Genomic DNA, 16,858 nt, shown 5'->3' with positions numbered 1-16,858 from the left:
GCCAACCTCTGTTTACCAACCGTCAAGCAAAAGAATGTAGAGAGAAGCAACTCTCTCCAAGATGTCATTTGCGTTGTAAAATGAATAAATATAGTAATGTCAACAACAGTTTGCCAGGGTAGGGAAAGAGAAGTTTCCTACCCAGTTTCAACATATGCAGTTAGAATGAGTGTGTATCAAAGTTGGCCTACATGCCATCTTGATTTGAAGTAGCCCATGTGAATGCTAAGAGTGTACTGAATGAGTGTGGCTCTGGTTCTGCATCCCTCCACCAAATATTTATAATCTATTTAGTCTCTAAAGCTTGTGACCTCCTGAAAAGACTAATCTGACCTGCAAATGTCAGAAAATGCCTACGGGATACTGAGGCTGGGATCTATGTCAGTACACAAAGTCTATTGTTAGTTATAATTAACATTTGTTCTCAGTTGCAGATGCAATTGGCAAAAAAATTACATATTTTGGCTTCTAGGAATATGATTTTTCCCAGGTGACTGAATAGCTGAGGAATTGTGGCATGATTTCAGAGGTGTTCATGAATGTCAGATATACAGTAGCAGAGGCCAAACCCAAACATCAACACACACAGCATTTCTAGAGGTATAGAAAGAAAACACCTTCCCTGTATACCCCAATATAGGCCCTTTTTTGCATAGATAAAAGTTGTGTCCAAACCAGCTGCTATAGGCACATGATTTACTTTATACTGGGTCATCTGCTGCCTTGTGGAATGTCTTCGGGAGAAAGCTACGGATTAAGGCCCACACAAATTGGGAGTGGAGTCGCTCGGACGGTTGGATGGTGCCTCATACGCCCCATTCCTGCAACTCCTGCAGCCAAGCTGGTGCTAAATATATTGCTATGCTTTCCTTTGGACCAGGTCAGCGAGGCCAAGAGGGGGGTCTTGTTGTCTGGCCATTCCAGGACCTCTGTGCGCACTGCTACAGGCAGGTCACTTGGGTGCTGCTAATGCAGCAGTTTGATTTCATCCCTGGAAGTGCACTCCATTGCCTCTTGAGACAGACAGATGCCAACAACAGGAGAAGTATAAGAGATTAAAGCATTAGGCCCTGCTAAATGTTTGCTACTCACATACAGTAGATAGGAAGCCTGCGCTGATATGCTGATGTGCTCATCAAACCCACAAGTTTCAGCACATGTAAGTTTTTAAACCACAAGCTCTTTTGGGATTCTGCTTCAGGACATTTCACAAGAAAAAGCAGAAGGAACCCACGAACTAGTCAATTACTGCCACCTCTTAAATACTTTTTTGGGATGGGCATGGTGAATTTCTGAATTTGGAGCAGGCATAGGCAAACTCGGCCCTCCAGATGTTTTGGGACTACAACTCCCATCATCCCTGACCACTGGTCCTGTTAGCTAGGGATGATGGGAGTTGTAGTCCCAAAACATCTGGAGGGTTCAGTTTGCCTATGCCTGATTTGGAGGGTTAAAGGGGCTTTCCAAGAAGCTGTATTAAAGAAATGTGAGGTGGGGGTCATTTAAACCCTGAGGCTTCCAGACTTTGCTAAAAAAAAAAGTAAGAAGAGGTTGCAGAAGAAGCTGGCTGTGTGGAATGACCCACATACAGCAAATCCATTTTAATATATGACACTCTGAGAAAGGCATTATTTTAGAGCAGAACAAAAAATAGAAGGAAAGGGCAATTCAAGTGACTTTGAAAGGCTACCATAAAAATAGATACAGGGATGTGTCTGCCTATGTATAAAATGCTACTTGGTTGCACATTTTGAGTTGCAGTGAAACAATTATATAAGCATACTGTAATCAACTTTCCTAATGTCAGAGTTAAGAACAGTATGAATGGGATTTCTTCAGGATTGGTGACTAAGCTTCAAGCCACAGATCTCAAAGGAGTGCTCTGAAAATTTGTATCATGACATGTAGAAAGACCCTTGCTGCCATGCATATGAACAAGGAATGAGAAAAGGCTTAGTTCAGAGCACAAAGGAACTGGCAGAAGGAAATTAGCAGTAGTGTCCCGGTGGTAGTTGGTTCTACACTGTACAGGCCAGGGAAGGACAAATTAAGAAAACAACAGGCACCACAGCAACTGCTAACTTAGCGCATCATATGTGATGTCACAAATTGCATGGTTTGAAGTAATAAAATATGGTAAGTATATGACTGAAATAAAACAAACTGCAAAAGGCCATGATGTTCATTTGCAGTGGTCAAATAAAACGAACAGTTTCAATACTAGAGCAGACTTCTCTAAATATGTGAACGGTAGACAGACATTTTTCACTTTGGTACAGATTACTTTTTAATGCAAGGACAGCCAATTTGATTCCCTCCAGATGGCCACAATTCTCACCTCTGTATTATCAATTTAGATTTCAAATAGAGGGGCAAATATCACTAAGCAAGCACCTTCTGCTTATAAACTTTTAAGCAGTTTGCTGAAAGTTATGTACACAGCCTCTCTGGGCACATCTTTGGACTGGGCCCAGTCCTCTAAGGCCTAGCCATTTACAAGTGTGCATCTTCCCTGGCCCCACCCATATGTTTGGCTTTGAAGGTCAATATTTTAAACTTTGAACTTGCATGAGCAAAGACATCATATTCATTCATACTGCAGCTGCTTTTGTTCTGTTCTGCAAACAGTACTAGAAACAGCGTAGTGGCCAAACAGCTTCCATTTCTCTTAGTAAGCCTTCTGAATATGTGCCTGGAATTCATAGTTCATAGCTAAGCACCTTGAAGTTGCCATGGACTAGACACTCTTGGCTCCACCATTGGATCTCAGAATGACATAACGCAAATAAGTGCCTGAAAACCTTGCCAAGTACAAACACCACATTTCAGATGACATAATCCATGCACTTCTAGTCCTAATATTACAGAGAGATCAATGAATTGATCTAAGAAATGCATCATGACAGGCACCACGAGGATAGCATCTAGTACATATACGATGCACTCAAGCAGCAAGTATTGCAGATGTGACTCAATTAAGTAACAGAATGAGCTGCTTTTTTAAACACTGCACATACAGTGCTGTTTCAGAGGCTGAACTTTTGAGTGATCTAACAGGTGTTGGTTGACATATGGAAACACCATGTACAAACCGGTAGCCAGTGTACCTTTTTTCCAAAGCTGGATCCAGAACAAGTCAGAAGGAAGCTATTCCAGCTGAAAATGCTGTCATGGTGCTAGATTAGGAGTATAAACAGAAAGCAGAATGGGATGTATTGGAGATCTGAGTAGAACATGGGTAGGCAAACTAAGGCCCGGGGGCCAGACACGGCCCAATCACCTTCTAAATCCAGCCTGCGGACGGTCCGGGAATCAGTGTGTTTTTACATGAGTAGAATGTGTCCTTTTATTTAAAATGCATCTATGGGTTATTTGTGGGACATAGGAATTTGTTCATATATATTTTTTCAAAATGTAGTCTGGCCCCCCACAAGGTCTGAGGGACAGTGGACCAGCCGCCCTGCTGAAAAGGTTTGCTGACCCCTGGAGTAGAACTTAGGACCAGGTGAGATAATGGATTGCCTTCATTCTCATAACAAACATGCACACCTCTCAGTGCAATGTGCCTGTTCTCTGGAATGCTTACCCATCCAGGAGGCTCCATCTGTCTGTAGAATATTTTTAACCCTTACTGAAAACCCAATTTTGTTTAGGCATTTTCCAATTGTTGATCACTGGGTTATACTGCTTTATCATTTGATCCCCCCCTTCTTTTTGATGATTTTATCTGCTAGTTACCTGCTGTATTTAATATTTATTTAATCAGATTTCCCCCCCTATATGTAGTATATAGTCATCTTCCTTAAAAACATAATGAAGTTGGCGTTATTATTCCAGCAAATTTCTATTATCTCTTCCAAACGTCATATAATGACTTCCTTATGATATGATTTAGGAAGCTTCTGTGTGCCTTTACTTTGTCAGACGTGCCAACCAAATCTGTTGTCGAAACCTTCAAAATCCAATAAACCAGTATTTTATAATAAAACCCACTCTTTCAACCAACAGAAACAAGACGCTTCATAATACATTTTTAAATCAAAGATGTATAATCTACTGTTAGAATGGCATACCAAAGATGAGCAAGTCAAGTGTGTTATGATAAAATGGGCAAAAGATTTTGGGTATAATATACAACTAGAGGACTGGGAAAGGCTATGGAAGAAAGGAATAAAATTTACTGCTTGTACTGCTTTAAAGGAAAACATAATGAAAATGATGTATAGATGGTACTGGACACCAACAAAATTAGCCAAAATGTATAGTACAAGTGACAATCTATGTTGGAAATGTAAAGAAAAAGAAGGGAATTTCTACCATATGTGGTGGACTTGTCCTAAGGTAAAAATTTATTGGGATATGACATATAATGAGCTTAAGAAAATATTTAAGAACACTTTTCAGAACAAACCAGAACCTTTTTGTTGGGCATATTAGGTGATGAAATCTCTAAGAAGGATTTTAATATATTTCTTTATGCCACAACGGCGGCAAAGATTATTTTAGCCCAGAAATGGAAGCAGCAAGAAATTCCAACAGTAGAAGAATGGGAAACTAAGATGATTGAATACACAGAACTGGCAAAACTGTCCAGGAAAATCCATGACCAGCGAGACCAACTGTTTGAAAAAGACCGGAGTAAATTTATTTTATATTTGAAAGAACATTGTTAATCTCTGACAACACTAGCAGTACTGATTTAAAGGTTTTTGCAGTTTAGAAATAGAAACAGAGAGAACATGTCTGCCTGATGTCAATGGTGAGGGAGTTCCAAAATTTAAGTGCTGCCACATGAAAAGATCAATTTCCTACAAGTCTGGAGCAGGTATTTTGTGGCATCTCTGAAGCACTGTAAGTTCTGGAGATCAAAGCAGCTGAGTGGGCATATATGGGGTAAGGCGATATTACAAGAAAACTGTTTCCAAACTGTTAAAGGTTTTATATGTTGATAATAACACCTTGCACTTGGCCCTGTAGCAAACTGAGAAATGCATGAAAAGGTGTTATAAGCTGACAGATGCTAATTGATGGCTCTCACGTTTATCAGCGACAGCAGTCTGCACGAACTGCAGCTTCCAGATCAAGTACAAGGAAAGCCCTACACAGAGCACATTGCAGTAATTTGATGCTAAAGTAACCAATGCAAGAATAACTTCAGTCAAGTTTTCGCAGTCCAGCAAAAGTCTGAGCTATGGTACCAGTTGCAGCTTCTAGTCACCGAGGCCACCTGAGCTTCCATTGACAAAGCTGGATCCAGCCTGCAAAGCTGCTCCTTTAGTGGGGAGTGTGCCTCCATTCAGCATAGGGAAGTGACCATTTTTTCAGAAATGGGGACTACCTGGCTATTGGCTACTTGCAACAAAGTGAAGATGCCCAGGCACCAGGATGGCTCCTGATGTCTCCACCATCTGCATGCCTGGGGATCCTTGGTTCTTGCCTGTTTTCACACACTAACAACACATTCTGTAGAATTCTGTCTGTGATATTTTATCTGCGCAATCAGAATGAATTTCAGGAACCAAAAAGTCTGGCCCCAAAATGGCAACTAGACATTCCGCTTTGGTGACTGTAGCATTGATTTAAGGAGCCATTTGGCACCTAGCTGGTGTATCTGAGTACTTAATATTGCTCACCACTGCATCCAGGCACTGGTGCAGAGCCTGCATGGCCTCTCCTGGTTCAGTTGTTATGGAAGAATAGAACTCAGTGTCATTAGCGTAGTGATGGTAACTTGTCCCAAAACTCCTAATGACCACTCTCAGTGGCTTCATTAAATAGCACCAAAGACAATGCTCTGCCGCACCCTATAAGGTAGTTAAAAACATTCATTCCAAGATCTCAGTTTTCACACCAGGCAACAGCCTGGACCTAGGCACATTTGCTCAGACGTAAGCTCTACTTATTTCAGTAGGACTAATTCCCAAGTGGGCAGCCAACTAAAGAGTACTAAATCTAAACACTGCTTGCACACAGACAATTGCTGTCAATGCAAGAATAGACTCAAATGCACCTGCTAGCTTCCACTTCTCCTTAAAACCACATATCCAGACTTCTCATTTACACCCACACAAAAAGCAGGACTAGACCAGGCAGCAAAATGTTCTTTCCCTAGGCTCAGTGTCAACGTGAATTGCTTGAATGGGCTAGCTAATAAATGAATTGAACTAATCCTTTTACATTTCTATACCACCTTTATTCCATGTTGTAAATAAAGGTGATGCATGCAGGCATCTCTGAAGGTCAAAAAAACTGTGTAATTCAGGCAGGCCTTTTAAACCTGAGATTCTTTGCTAACCAGCTTTTCCTGATGTCTGGCATTCTTGCTTTTATGACAGCACTGTACTTTGTAATATTTTTTATGAAAATGTCATTTATAAATACTTCAATAATAAACAAATAGTACATTACTTGAAACACATATTTAAATCCTGTGTGTTTTATTGCTTTAGAATTGGCATGATATGGCCGAACCAGGTCACAGTCTAAATCCTGGCAGCAATATCCTGTACTAAGTGAAGCTTCTAAGCCAGGTATCCCCAACCTTCGGCCCTCCAGCTGTTTTGGACTACAATTCCCATCATCCCTGACCACTGGTCCTGTTAGCTAGGGATCATGGGAGTTGTAGGCCAAAACATCTGGAGGGCCGCAGGTTGGGGATGCCTGTTCTAAGCAGTCTTCAAGGGATAGCTCCACTGCAGCGATCCAACAGGTAGGTTACAAGGAAAACTATTTCAGGAAGCATTCCATCCCAGAGCTGCATACATGCAAGGTCTTTCATAAATGATCTGAAATAAATTTTGGTAAATATTCCAAACCATCTACATCCCTTAATACACACGGTCATGTCTATACAAAAACTTAGTACCCAGCCAATGTTGCACAGCCCTTCTCTTAAAGTCATTGGCAAACCTGAGATCTGTTTCTGTTTTTTTAAATAAAACCTATAGACCACAGGCATGGCAAGAAGCATAAAGAGAGAGAGAACAAGATAACCCTTCAGGGCTGAGATGGTTAGAGGACTTGTGGGAGGTGAGGGGAGATAGCAGAGGCCATGCATTTGATAGCAGTAAGAGGCAGAAGTTCAACAGGTCAGTTTTTGCCTATCTGTGGAAAGTTGAACTAAACCTTCTGAACATATGCCTGTCACGCTGAAAGCATAAAACAAATGGGGAAAACAGTAGCTAATAGTTGCCAATATAAGCATGCCAAATAATGTATCATTTCCAGCCCTGTGGCAATAAGATATGGTTGTGAAACCCATGGTTTAACCTGCTTCCTCCCTTCCTCAATCAGTGAGTTTAATAGGAGCATTATAAGAGATACTGTATCCATCTGGTCCACCTATCCACCTCAATGACACACCAGACACCTCCCAGATTGACACACACAACGCCAATACGATGCTGGCCACACAAAAGGTACCTAACAGAGCACGTCAAGTACCATGAACAAGTCAAGCCACATGCTACAGGCAACAGTAATTACCTAGCATCTTTCTCAAATTAGGTTGCCCTGTGGAAGGAAAACACCTCCCCAATCCTAAATGTAGCAATTAGCCAGACTGATTGCCAGAATAATTCATTTAGGCCTTTGAATCCTACATGCCGTTTAGGGCCTTGTCATGCATTTTTGTCATATATGCATTTTTAAGTTGTGAATGCAGCAGACACGTGAAGAACCATTGTATGGTACTGGCATTCTTACAGAGCCTGAATTAACTGCAATTCCCTCTGGCAAATCCAAGATTGCTGGTGTGCACTTTGTAAAAATGCACCTTGGGCACGTAGGTAAAGGTAAAGGTAAAGGTACCCCTGCCCGTACGGGCCAGTCTTGACAGACTCTGGGGTTGTGCGCCCATCTCACTTAAGAGGCCAGGGGCCAGCGCTGTCCGGAGACACTTCCGGGTCACGTGGCCAGCGTGACATCGCTGCTCTGGCGAGCCAGAGCCGCACACGGAAACACCGTTTACCTTCCCGCTGGTAAGCGGTCCCTATTTATCTACTTGCACCCGGAGGTGCTTTCGAACTGCTAGGTTGGCAGGCGCTGGGACCGAGCAGCAGGAGCGCACCCCGCCGCGGGGATTCGAACCGCCGACCTTTCAATCGGCAAGTCCTAGGCGCTGAGGCTTTAACCCACAGCGCCACCTGCGTCCCTTGGGCACCTAGACCTACAGCATAATCAAGTGTATCCCAACAGCACCTCCATGAGACTGATCACTTTTCCTATTTTGCAGGGCGAGAGACCAGCCTGAGGCCAGTCAATTTCATGGCTGATCAGAAATGTGAACCCAGCTTTTACAGCTCCACAGACCACTGGAATGCAAAGTTTTTGGAGGCAGAGGGAGATCAGATAATCTAAATGTAAAACTAGAAGAAAGGACTGGGGAGGAAATAACTTAAGAAACACAGTGGTTGGATTTTGAAAATGGCTTGCACCATCTTTTACCGCAGGAGAGTTGAAATAAAGGATGGAAACAAAAACAGCAGCTGGAGAAACAGGACTTAGCAAACTGTTTTATTATTCCTATTGCTGCAAGAGAAGTAATTCATTCATACTTCTGGGGACTGGGCTGGGTTCAGAGCTGGCCAAATGTGTTTTTTTCTGCAAATACTGTTTGACAAATGCAAGCGTGGAATTTTTCCCAAGCTCCTCTCATTAATGAGTGTTCCCTCTCTGCCAATTCGGTGTGTCAGGCCATATCAGTTAATATCAAATAGTTAAGAGTTTCTGCCAGTCTTCACGGGCTTTCAGGCTCTCTTAATCATAGTGGGTGGAGTCTTGGGAAGGAGCCGAAACTTAACCCTTGGTAGTAGGTGGATTTCTCAAGCAGCCGCCACAAAGACAGGCACACAGGAGAGAGGTGTCGGAGCGAAGTGCGTTTTGCAAAAGGCAAATTATGCTTAATCCAGTCACCCCATTCCAGTTGCATTATCCAAGCGTGAATAAACCCCTTCCTACACCCTTCAGGGGTGTGGAGACACCCAGCTGAGAACCACCCAATTCCCAGCAGATTGCCATCACTTGCTCAACGCAGAAAGATGATGTCCCATCGCCTGTTTTCCATCCTCGGTGCTAACGTGTTCTTACAAGTTGCGACTCATGCCAGCCCATTGAAACAGCCTGGAAGGGAAGACTGCAGTCGTCTCTCAGGTGCCAAATACGGATGGAGGCTGCCTTTGATCACCAGGCACACAGCCTCCTAAAAGCATTGGGGCTCCTCCCGAAGGGCCAAGCGCAGCCACGGACACCACTTGCAGGAAGGAAGGCGGCGCAGAGGTGGAGGAGAGCACTCGCGATTTGCAAGTTCAACAGAGGCTCGAGAGCCCAGCAGGGCTCCGCCGGCAAACAAACCGCGCCAGTATCCCTATTTTTCGCCGCCCGCGGGCCGAGCAAACCCACAAGCGAGCGAATAAGACAGGCAGGGCGAGCTCCGAGGCCGCTTCCGTTTTGTAGGTCAGGCCGGGAAACACCTTGGCTTCCCTTCCCTTTGGCCTCGAGCCGCTGCCTCCTTAATCCGACCAGAGCAGCGCTTCCCACGTGTCCGCGCCGGTCCCTCGGTGGCGACGTCGAGGGCGGCAACAAGGACCACTGGAAAAAGTGCCCGCGGTTCAAGGGATCCCAAGGAAAGCCCACCCACCCAGGGCGCTCGGGTTATGCCCAGGTGGAGCCGGAGCTGCTCTTCGGAGGGGGGGGGGAGAGCGTGCGCTTCGCATGCAAATAGCCTGGATGGGTGAGGGAATCGCGCCGTCCCCCGCCCTCCCCAAAAGAGCCCCCCCACACACACACCAACAACCCCGATCTGTCACAACACATCGCGTCCTCCACCAGCCAAGCCATCGCTTTAGTTCCAAAGAAGGAAGAACCATTAGATCAGGATGAGCCGGACCAGAAACTCCCCACAGCGAACCATGCTCTTCTTCAAGCAAGGTTTCTGTTGGGTGTTTTGTTTTTGAGGGGGTTTAGAAGAAGGTTATCAGTGGAACTGCAACGGTGAGAGGAGGGTGCCCTACTCTGACCTCTATTGTTATGACTATTTCTATTATGACGACGACGACGACCAGCCCCAGCAGCCCTTCCCCGCCGCGTCCCAGAGTGAAATCTCCACACCTCACTTCTTACTACTGGTGCGTTAAGGGAGCGGACGCTCCTTCTTAACTGCCCGCTTTCCCCGCTCAAAGACCCCTCGGTCCCCACCAGAGAGTCCCTTCCTCGGCTCCATCCTCTCCAAGCCTAAGTCGCTCCCTCGCGAGGAAGTGGAGGGTCCGGGGAGGAGAGCGCGCCGTTTCTCCTCCCCGACTTCAACAGGCCTTTCCTCCCCGGGGTAAGCGCGCGGGAGAAGGGAGGCGCGCAGCGACGAGAGCCTTACTTACCCTCTTCAGCGAGCCGGGCTCCCTTTCGCGCCCGCAGCAGCAGCAGCAGCAGCCGACGAGCGAGTGCGCTAGAAAAAGGAAGCGGCTGCCAGTGTGCCGCCCCGCGTGGCGCGGCCCAGCCTTGCGCCCGCCCTCCGGGCCGGCCTCGGAACCCGCCCGTGGGATTGGCCGCAGGAAGCAGTGAGTCACTGACTCCCAGCCGCCGCCGCCGCCGTACACACGCCCGCACGTGACGCTGGGGGACTGGCCCTTCCTCTCCTCCTCCTCCTCCTCCCGGCCGCAGCAGGCAGGACAGGTGGAGGGCGGGAGGCGGAGCGAGCGCCCACCTGAGGGAAGCGGCTGCTGCCAGAAGCCCGGACTCCGCTCCTCGGGGAGGAAAGGGCAGCAAGGGCGCCTCGCTTGTTTAGGTCTCTCGTGGCGGAGGGTTAAACAAAACACTGTTTTCCAGCTTCAGGGCTGCCCTGCGGTCCAGTAGGAAATATATCCAGCAGACACCTCTTCCCCAGTCTCTCGCCTCTTCAGTGGCCCTGTTGCCACAGACGCCCCAAGTGCCCTGTTTTCCAGGGACTGTCCTAGATTTACAAAAGCCATCCTGATTTGATCCCAGAATGTCCCGCTTTTTCTTAGGGCGTCCCTATTATTTGAGAAACGTTGGAGGGTATGGAGTCATCGGACCCCCTGAGCCAAGGAGATAAGTAACTCTACAACCTTTAAAGACATCTAAAGGCAGTCCTGGATAGGGAAGTTTTTTTAAAAAATGTTTTATCATGTTTTTATATATATGTTGGAATCTGTCCAGAGTGTCTGGGGCAAGTCAGATGGGTGGGGTTTAAATAATGGGGGGAAATGTTGTCATTGTTCAGAGTTCAGGACCAAAAAGAGCTGCCTGCTGTGAAAAAAAAGTACTTAATCATACTTGTTTTGGTGTAATTTTTGCTGTTTGCGTGCAAGTACAATGCAAAAAGAAAGAAAAAAGTTATGGAAATGCTTCATCTTCAGGTGGTGTTGTCCTATTCTGTCAGACCACGCATTGCTGAACTTGTCAGACAAGTTCCTTTGCAAGATAATGGCCATAGCTTTCTTGCTTTGTTGGCAGCCCATGAGGGGGGCGGGAATATCATGTTGCTTTACAAGTGCCTGGAATCTCTTCATCATTTGGAGGCATGTGTGGCATGCAGCTGTCTTCTACTTTGACCAAACTGTGTCACTCTAATGAGAGCTTACCAGCTATCTGCTGGAGACGATGCACAGGATGGGAGGATTATTATTACATGTGGTGGCAATGCCCAGTTGCACAAGACATTGGTGCAAATGTTTTCCAGGCTATTCCTTCCATAGCGCAATAACATCTTCCTCCGGAGTGACCCTGGTCTAGCAGTGTTATTGCACTTTCCAGAAACCATGCAAAAAGTGTCACACAAAATTATCCACCTAGTCACAATGGCAAGTCTGGAGTTGGTCCATCACTGGAGATTCCATTCCCATTTCACTCTAAAGGGATGGTGGAATGCGACATGGTCATTGGTAGAAAGCCACAGAACATAATAGGCAACTTTGAAGGGTTGAATCCAAAACATAATTCTCAGTTATCTGGTTTCCATTTGATTGATTGATCACAAAACAAATTCAACAATCAATCAATCAAATTATTGTGTAAAGACCTTTACAATGAACAACAGAGAGGAAGAGCAAAGCTTTCCTCTGAAATTACACCACATAACCTCTAAACGTTTACAGCATAAAATTTTTACAGCATAGTTTTATAATTAGAAAGCATTAACATAGCTGAAATGGAGCTACATAGCTGCCAGAGCAAATTTGGCTACCAGGTGTGTAATTTGTAGAGCTTTTATTAGCTAAGAATTTGTTCTGTGACAACAAGGAGCAGTTTCTGTCCCCCCCCCCCATCTTATGGACTGGTATTATATGTAAATATTGACCTTTAGTTTAAACATGTATAAAATACTTTTATCTTTTTGTAAACCACTTTGAGATTTTCTTTTACAATCAAGCAGTGATGTATATTATGAAATAAAAGCTCTCTGCAGGCACCAGTTGCTCTCAGTGCTATTTTTCTGGAAAAAGAGGTGCCGGAACTCAACATGAACGCCTCCCTTGTTCTCTTATCATAGCAATGGTACCCACCTGAGAGGTGCCGGAACTGAGTTCTGGTGAGTTCTGGCTGGGGGAAAAGCCCTGGTTGTTCTTGGCCAGAGGTAGGAAACCCAAGGCCCGGGGGCTGGATGTGGCCCAATCGCCTTCTCAGTCTGGCCCGCGGACAGTCCTGGAATCAGCGTGTTTTTACCTGAGTAGAATGTGTCCTTTTATTTAAAATGCATCTCCGGGTTATTTGTGGGGCATAGGAATTTGTTCATTTCCCCCCCCAAAAAAAATATAGTCCAGCCCACCACATGGTCTGAGGGACGGTGGACCGGCCCACAGCTGCAAAAGGTTGCTGACCCCTGCTCTTGGCCATGCGTGTCTGCCTCGTGCACCTCTCCTACACCTCTCCCACGGAGTGAGGAAGTCTATCAGCAGCATCTCTTCACTTGCAGCCTTCTCACCCTCCTCTGCAACACTTTCTCCTTCCCTCGCTGGCCATTCATCTTCCGCTGTTGATACTCAAGGATTGGTATAATCAATTAGCAGCTGGACCTCAGTCCCAGCCTTCTCATTCTTCTCTAAAGAGCTGTCTTCCTCCTTTGCTTCAGCTACCAACTGCTTCTCTTTGGAGCCCAAGCCGCTCAGCTGCTCATCCATTTCCTGGATCCCTTCAGCCTTGGTGTTCTGAAGCTGGACTTCTGGAGAACCCTCAACCCCTTGTAGTATCTGATAAGGCATGGCCCCCACCTCCTCACATGGGATCTCCTTTTTCTTTCCAAGGATGGTCTTAGACTCCTCTGCTTGCCACTCAAACTCTGCTTGCCATCCAACTGCTTGTACTGCTGCTCCATTCATTGGTACATAGCGTTCAACTGCTGTTCAAACATCTTAGATTGCTGGCTCTGCTGTTCCATGAGCTGCAAGCTTTGCTGCTGGAGCATCCATCTGAATTGTTCCAGGAGTGTTGCCTTTTCTTCCTCCAGGTCAACTCAGGCACACCTCACTCACAGGTCCTCCTCCAGGAAGCACGAATCCCACTTCTAACATCAGTGTTGCACACCACCCCAATCTATGAGTGGTGGGATATTCCAAGGGTTCCAGGTGCTTGCCCAGTGTTTGGTTTCTTTGGAATGAGGGACAGTGAAAATGGTGGTGTTTTATGGTATAATATTTATTTTCACATTTAATATTTATTACACTTATGTAATATTATGTAATATGCAATATATGTAATATTTAAAATATTAAATATTTTAATATTAAATATTAAATATGTAAAATATGTAATATTTATTACATATAATATTTATTACACTTTTAACCTGAGCCCAAGGTGGAAAGGTTCACAGCCTTAATACCCCTGAAACTATTGCTTCTCTCATAGTCACAGCCTTTGAATCAAGCAGAAATTAAGCACGCCTGTCTCTCTAGCTGCTGCCTGCTTCTAGCTCAGCTCACACACAACTTCAGTAGTTATTGCCCTTCTATGTACAAGCCAGGTAAGGGCATCATCACTTATTTTGTTATACTAATGCCCTTAGGTCCTTTGGTGGCAACTATCACTATTCTCTCACAAAGAAATTTCCCGGTAGTTAAGCAACAGATTTTAACCCTTGCTGGATCTAGGACTCCAGGAATTAGAAGGGGCTCAGGCACCATACAGACTAACTCCCCAAACTCACAACACTTCCTCTCTCTAACAACACGTTGGATGGCCATCTGTCATGTATGATCTAGTTGAGATTTTTGAATTGCAGGGGATTTGACTAGAAGACCCTCGGGATCACTTCCAGCACTATAATTTTTTGATTCTACAAACAGCAGACTAGCAACTTCCCTGTAGAGAAATAAGTTAACAAAGTTAACAAAGACATCAAAACGTACACAGTTACACTTTTAACTCAACACCGGTACAGTAACAGCTTATTCTTTTAAAGCAAGTTTTCTGTCCATCACAATGCACAGGAAGCTCTGGGCAGTTTCCTACTTTAAACATTTCCCTGCCCCAATTACTAGTATTTACCCATTAAGGTGCTGTTTACCAGGCCTGTGCAAAGCTTGTCTGAGGCCCAGGGTAAGAGTCTTGTTAGAATAAAGTTATAAACTCAAATTAAAAAAGCAGCCTGGGGGGGGGAGCCAGCCATCTTAGCCCTATGAGGCCTGGGGCAAGTGTACCTGGCTCCCCTCTGCATGGTCCTGCCATTTACTGTAAACAGCACCTTTATGGGGAAATAGCATGCCAGGAGAGATGCTTTCGGCTGGAAATTAGCCCTGGGACTTAATCTGTATCATGGTTCTGCACTTCTGCTTTTCCTTCCAATGAACTGCAGCTAGCTTAAGTGTACTTTTTGTAAAAGTGTCTGTGTGTGCTTTCTACAAAAGTATGCACATAATATTGTTACACACCAGCCCAGTCTGGTGAGAAATTCCAGAGGACCCATGCACTTTCTCCAGGGTTCAATTTCCTGGGTATGGAGGTCAATGGAGACTGTGGTGTCTTTAAGATATACAGTGTATGGTTTCATAAACAACCTGAGCATTGGGTGGAGCAGCTCACAGAAGACACACCCCAGATTATCTTGCTTCTTCATTAGATAGCCACAGATGCACCTTATGCTCAGAAGAGAGCAAGACATGTGTCTGTCTCCAGCTCCTAGCATCCAGCTTTCAGCTCACACCTGCAACAACTCTCCTACCCAGCCCAGGTTTCAGCTATTGTTCTCCACCAAAGGTCATGTGTCATCAGTCCAGGCGAGGGGAGTGGAGTGGGGAAAAGTCCCACCTCTCTTCCTGGAGAGCACCATTGTCTTACTGCAGCTTCTGCAACCTATCTCCTTCTTTGAGATCCTGATGAGATCCCTTATCAATTAACAATTTTTAGCTAATTGCTAAAAACTAGAATAAAGAAACTGCCAACAAAAAAGGAATGGCAAGATAAACTGTTAGAGTATATTGAACTGGCTAGATTAACAGAGGCAATTAGAGATCACACTAGATAAGAGTTTCAAAAAGCATGGGGGGAATGCAGAGAATACTTCACAAAACAGTGACCTAAAATACATACCTGGACTTGTTTCGATTAATGTCTGCAGGAGACTTTGTGGACATTTAAGTTATAATTAGAAAAATATTAATAATTATTCATAAAGGAAACAGTTTATAAGAAGTAAATAAGGAGGCCAGATACAGGATAAAGGAAGTCTTTTATTTGGTTGTTTGTATTGTCGTATGTTATGCTCACTAAGTTCATGTTTAATGAGGGTGGATTAGTGTATTGGGGGTGGGGGGTTGTGTTATGTTGTAAATAAAATTCCAATAAAAACTTAAAAATTAAGCTGTCGATAAAAATTGAGACAGAGAGAGAGAGAGACTCCTTCTGTGGCCAGTTAAAGTCATTTTCTTACAAAACAAAATGTCTGACTGGTTCAGTAACCTCTTCTACTAGATTCTCACCCTCGCTGGATACAGAATCACTGGCCTGGAAGGGATCCAATAACATCATCCAAACGGACTTCCACAAACTCGTGACACTATGTAGTTTGACCCTTGGGACAGATGCAGAGGAATCCAATGTATGAAGGGATGGTCCCTGCTCCATTGAAAGAAGTTGTAGTGCGGCCTCTCCCAAATAAACTGGATTTTGACCTTTGGGATTAGAACAATCAACCTGTTGCAAATACCCTATTGGGGGAGGTGGTGGAGAGGGTTGTGATAGGACAGCTACAAGCATTATTGGATGGCAGAGATTATTTAGATGCTTTCCAACCTGGCTTCAGGACTGGCCATGGGGCTGAGTTGGCTTTGGCTACCTGGATGGATTACATTTGCAGAGAGTGGGACACAGGGAGTACAACGTTGCTCCTGCTCTCTCTCACATATACATAATATGTATTATGTGAAAACCATATATATATATATACACACACACACACACACACACACACACATACATATACACACATGGGGTTTTCACATAATACATATTAAGAACATCATACGCTACCATTCTTATGTTTCTGTGACTTCGCATATCAATAAGACGTTATATCTCCACTGTCTGAACTGTCCACTTGTTTCTAACATGACACAAAGTATAAAATATAAACCTGAAAATAACATATTCTTGTTCTTCTGTTGCACGAGATATAAATCCATCTCGTATTGGACAATAAATAAAAGTATTTACTTGTAATCCGAAAAGGGTTTCTATTCTTCTACAAAAAACCTCATCGGTAGAGGCTCTTAGTCTAGCAGGTAATTTTGCCATTTTGGCATAGTCCATTAGTTTGTTGCTCCGTTCTTCTTTTGTGAGTATTGCCATTTCCTTCCACTTCTGCGCATATAAAATCCTTGTTGCAGTTGTACATCTCTCTTAAGCTGCCGAT

The 16,858-nt window shown here is 44.5% G+C and overlaps 1 protein-coding gene across 1 annotated transcript in view; it reads right to left on the bottom strand.

Moving 5' to 3' along the window:
• Positions 1–10,736, bottom strand: part of ELOVL7 (ELOVL fatty acid elongase 7) — a 39,164-nt gene extending 28,428 nt beyond the window's left edge. The window contains exon 1 of the mRNA XM_081930046.1: positions 10,371–10,736. The gene's annotated coding sequence lies outside the window, so the exon portion shown is untranslated. The remainder of the gene's footprint in view (positions 1–10,370) is intronic.
• Positions 10,737–16,858: the final 6,122 nt, after the last annotated feature.

Source organism: Podarcis melisellensis (genome assembly GCF_964234715.1).
Source record: "Podarcis melisellensis genome assembly, chromosome: 11".
Taxonomy (NCBI): Eukaryota; Metazoa; Chordata; class Lepidosauria; order Squamata; family Lacertidae; genus Podarcis; species Podarcis melisellensis.
Note: the sequence above shows the minus strand (reverse complement) of the source record. Positions and strands in the feature narration are given on the sequence as shown.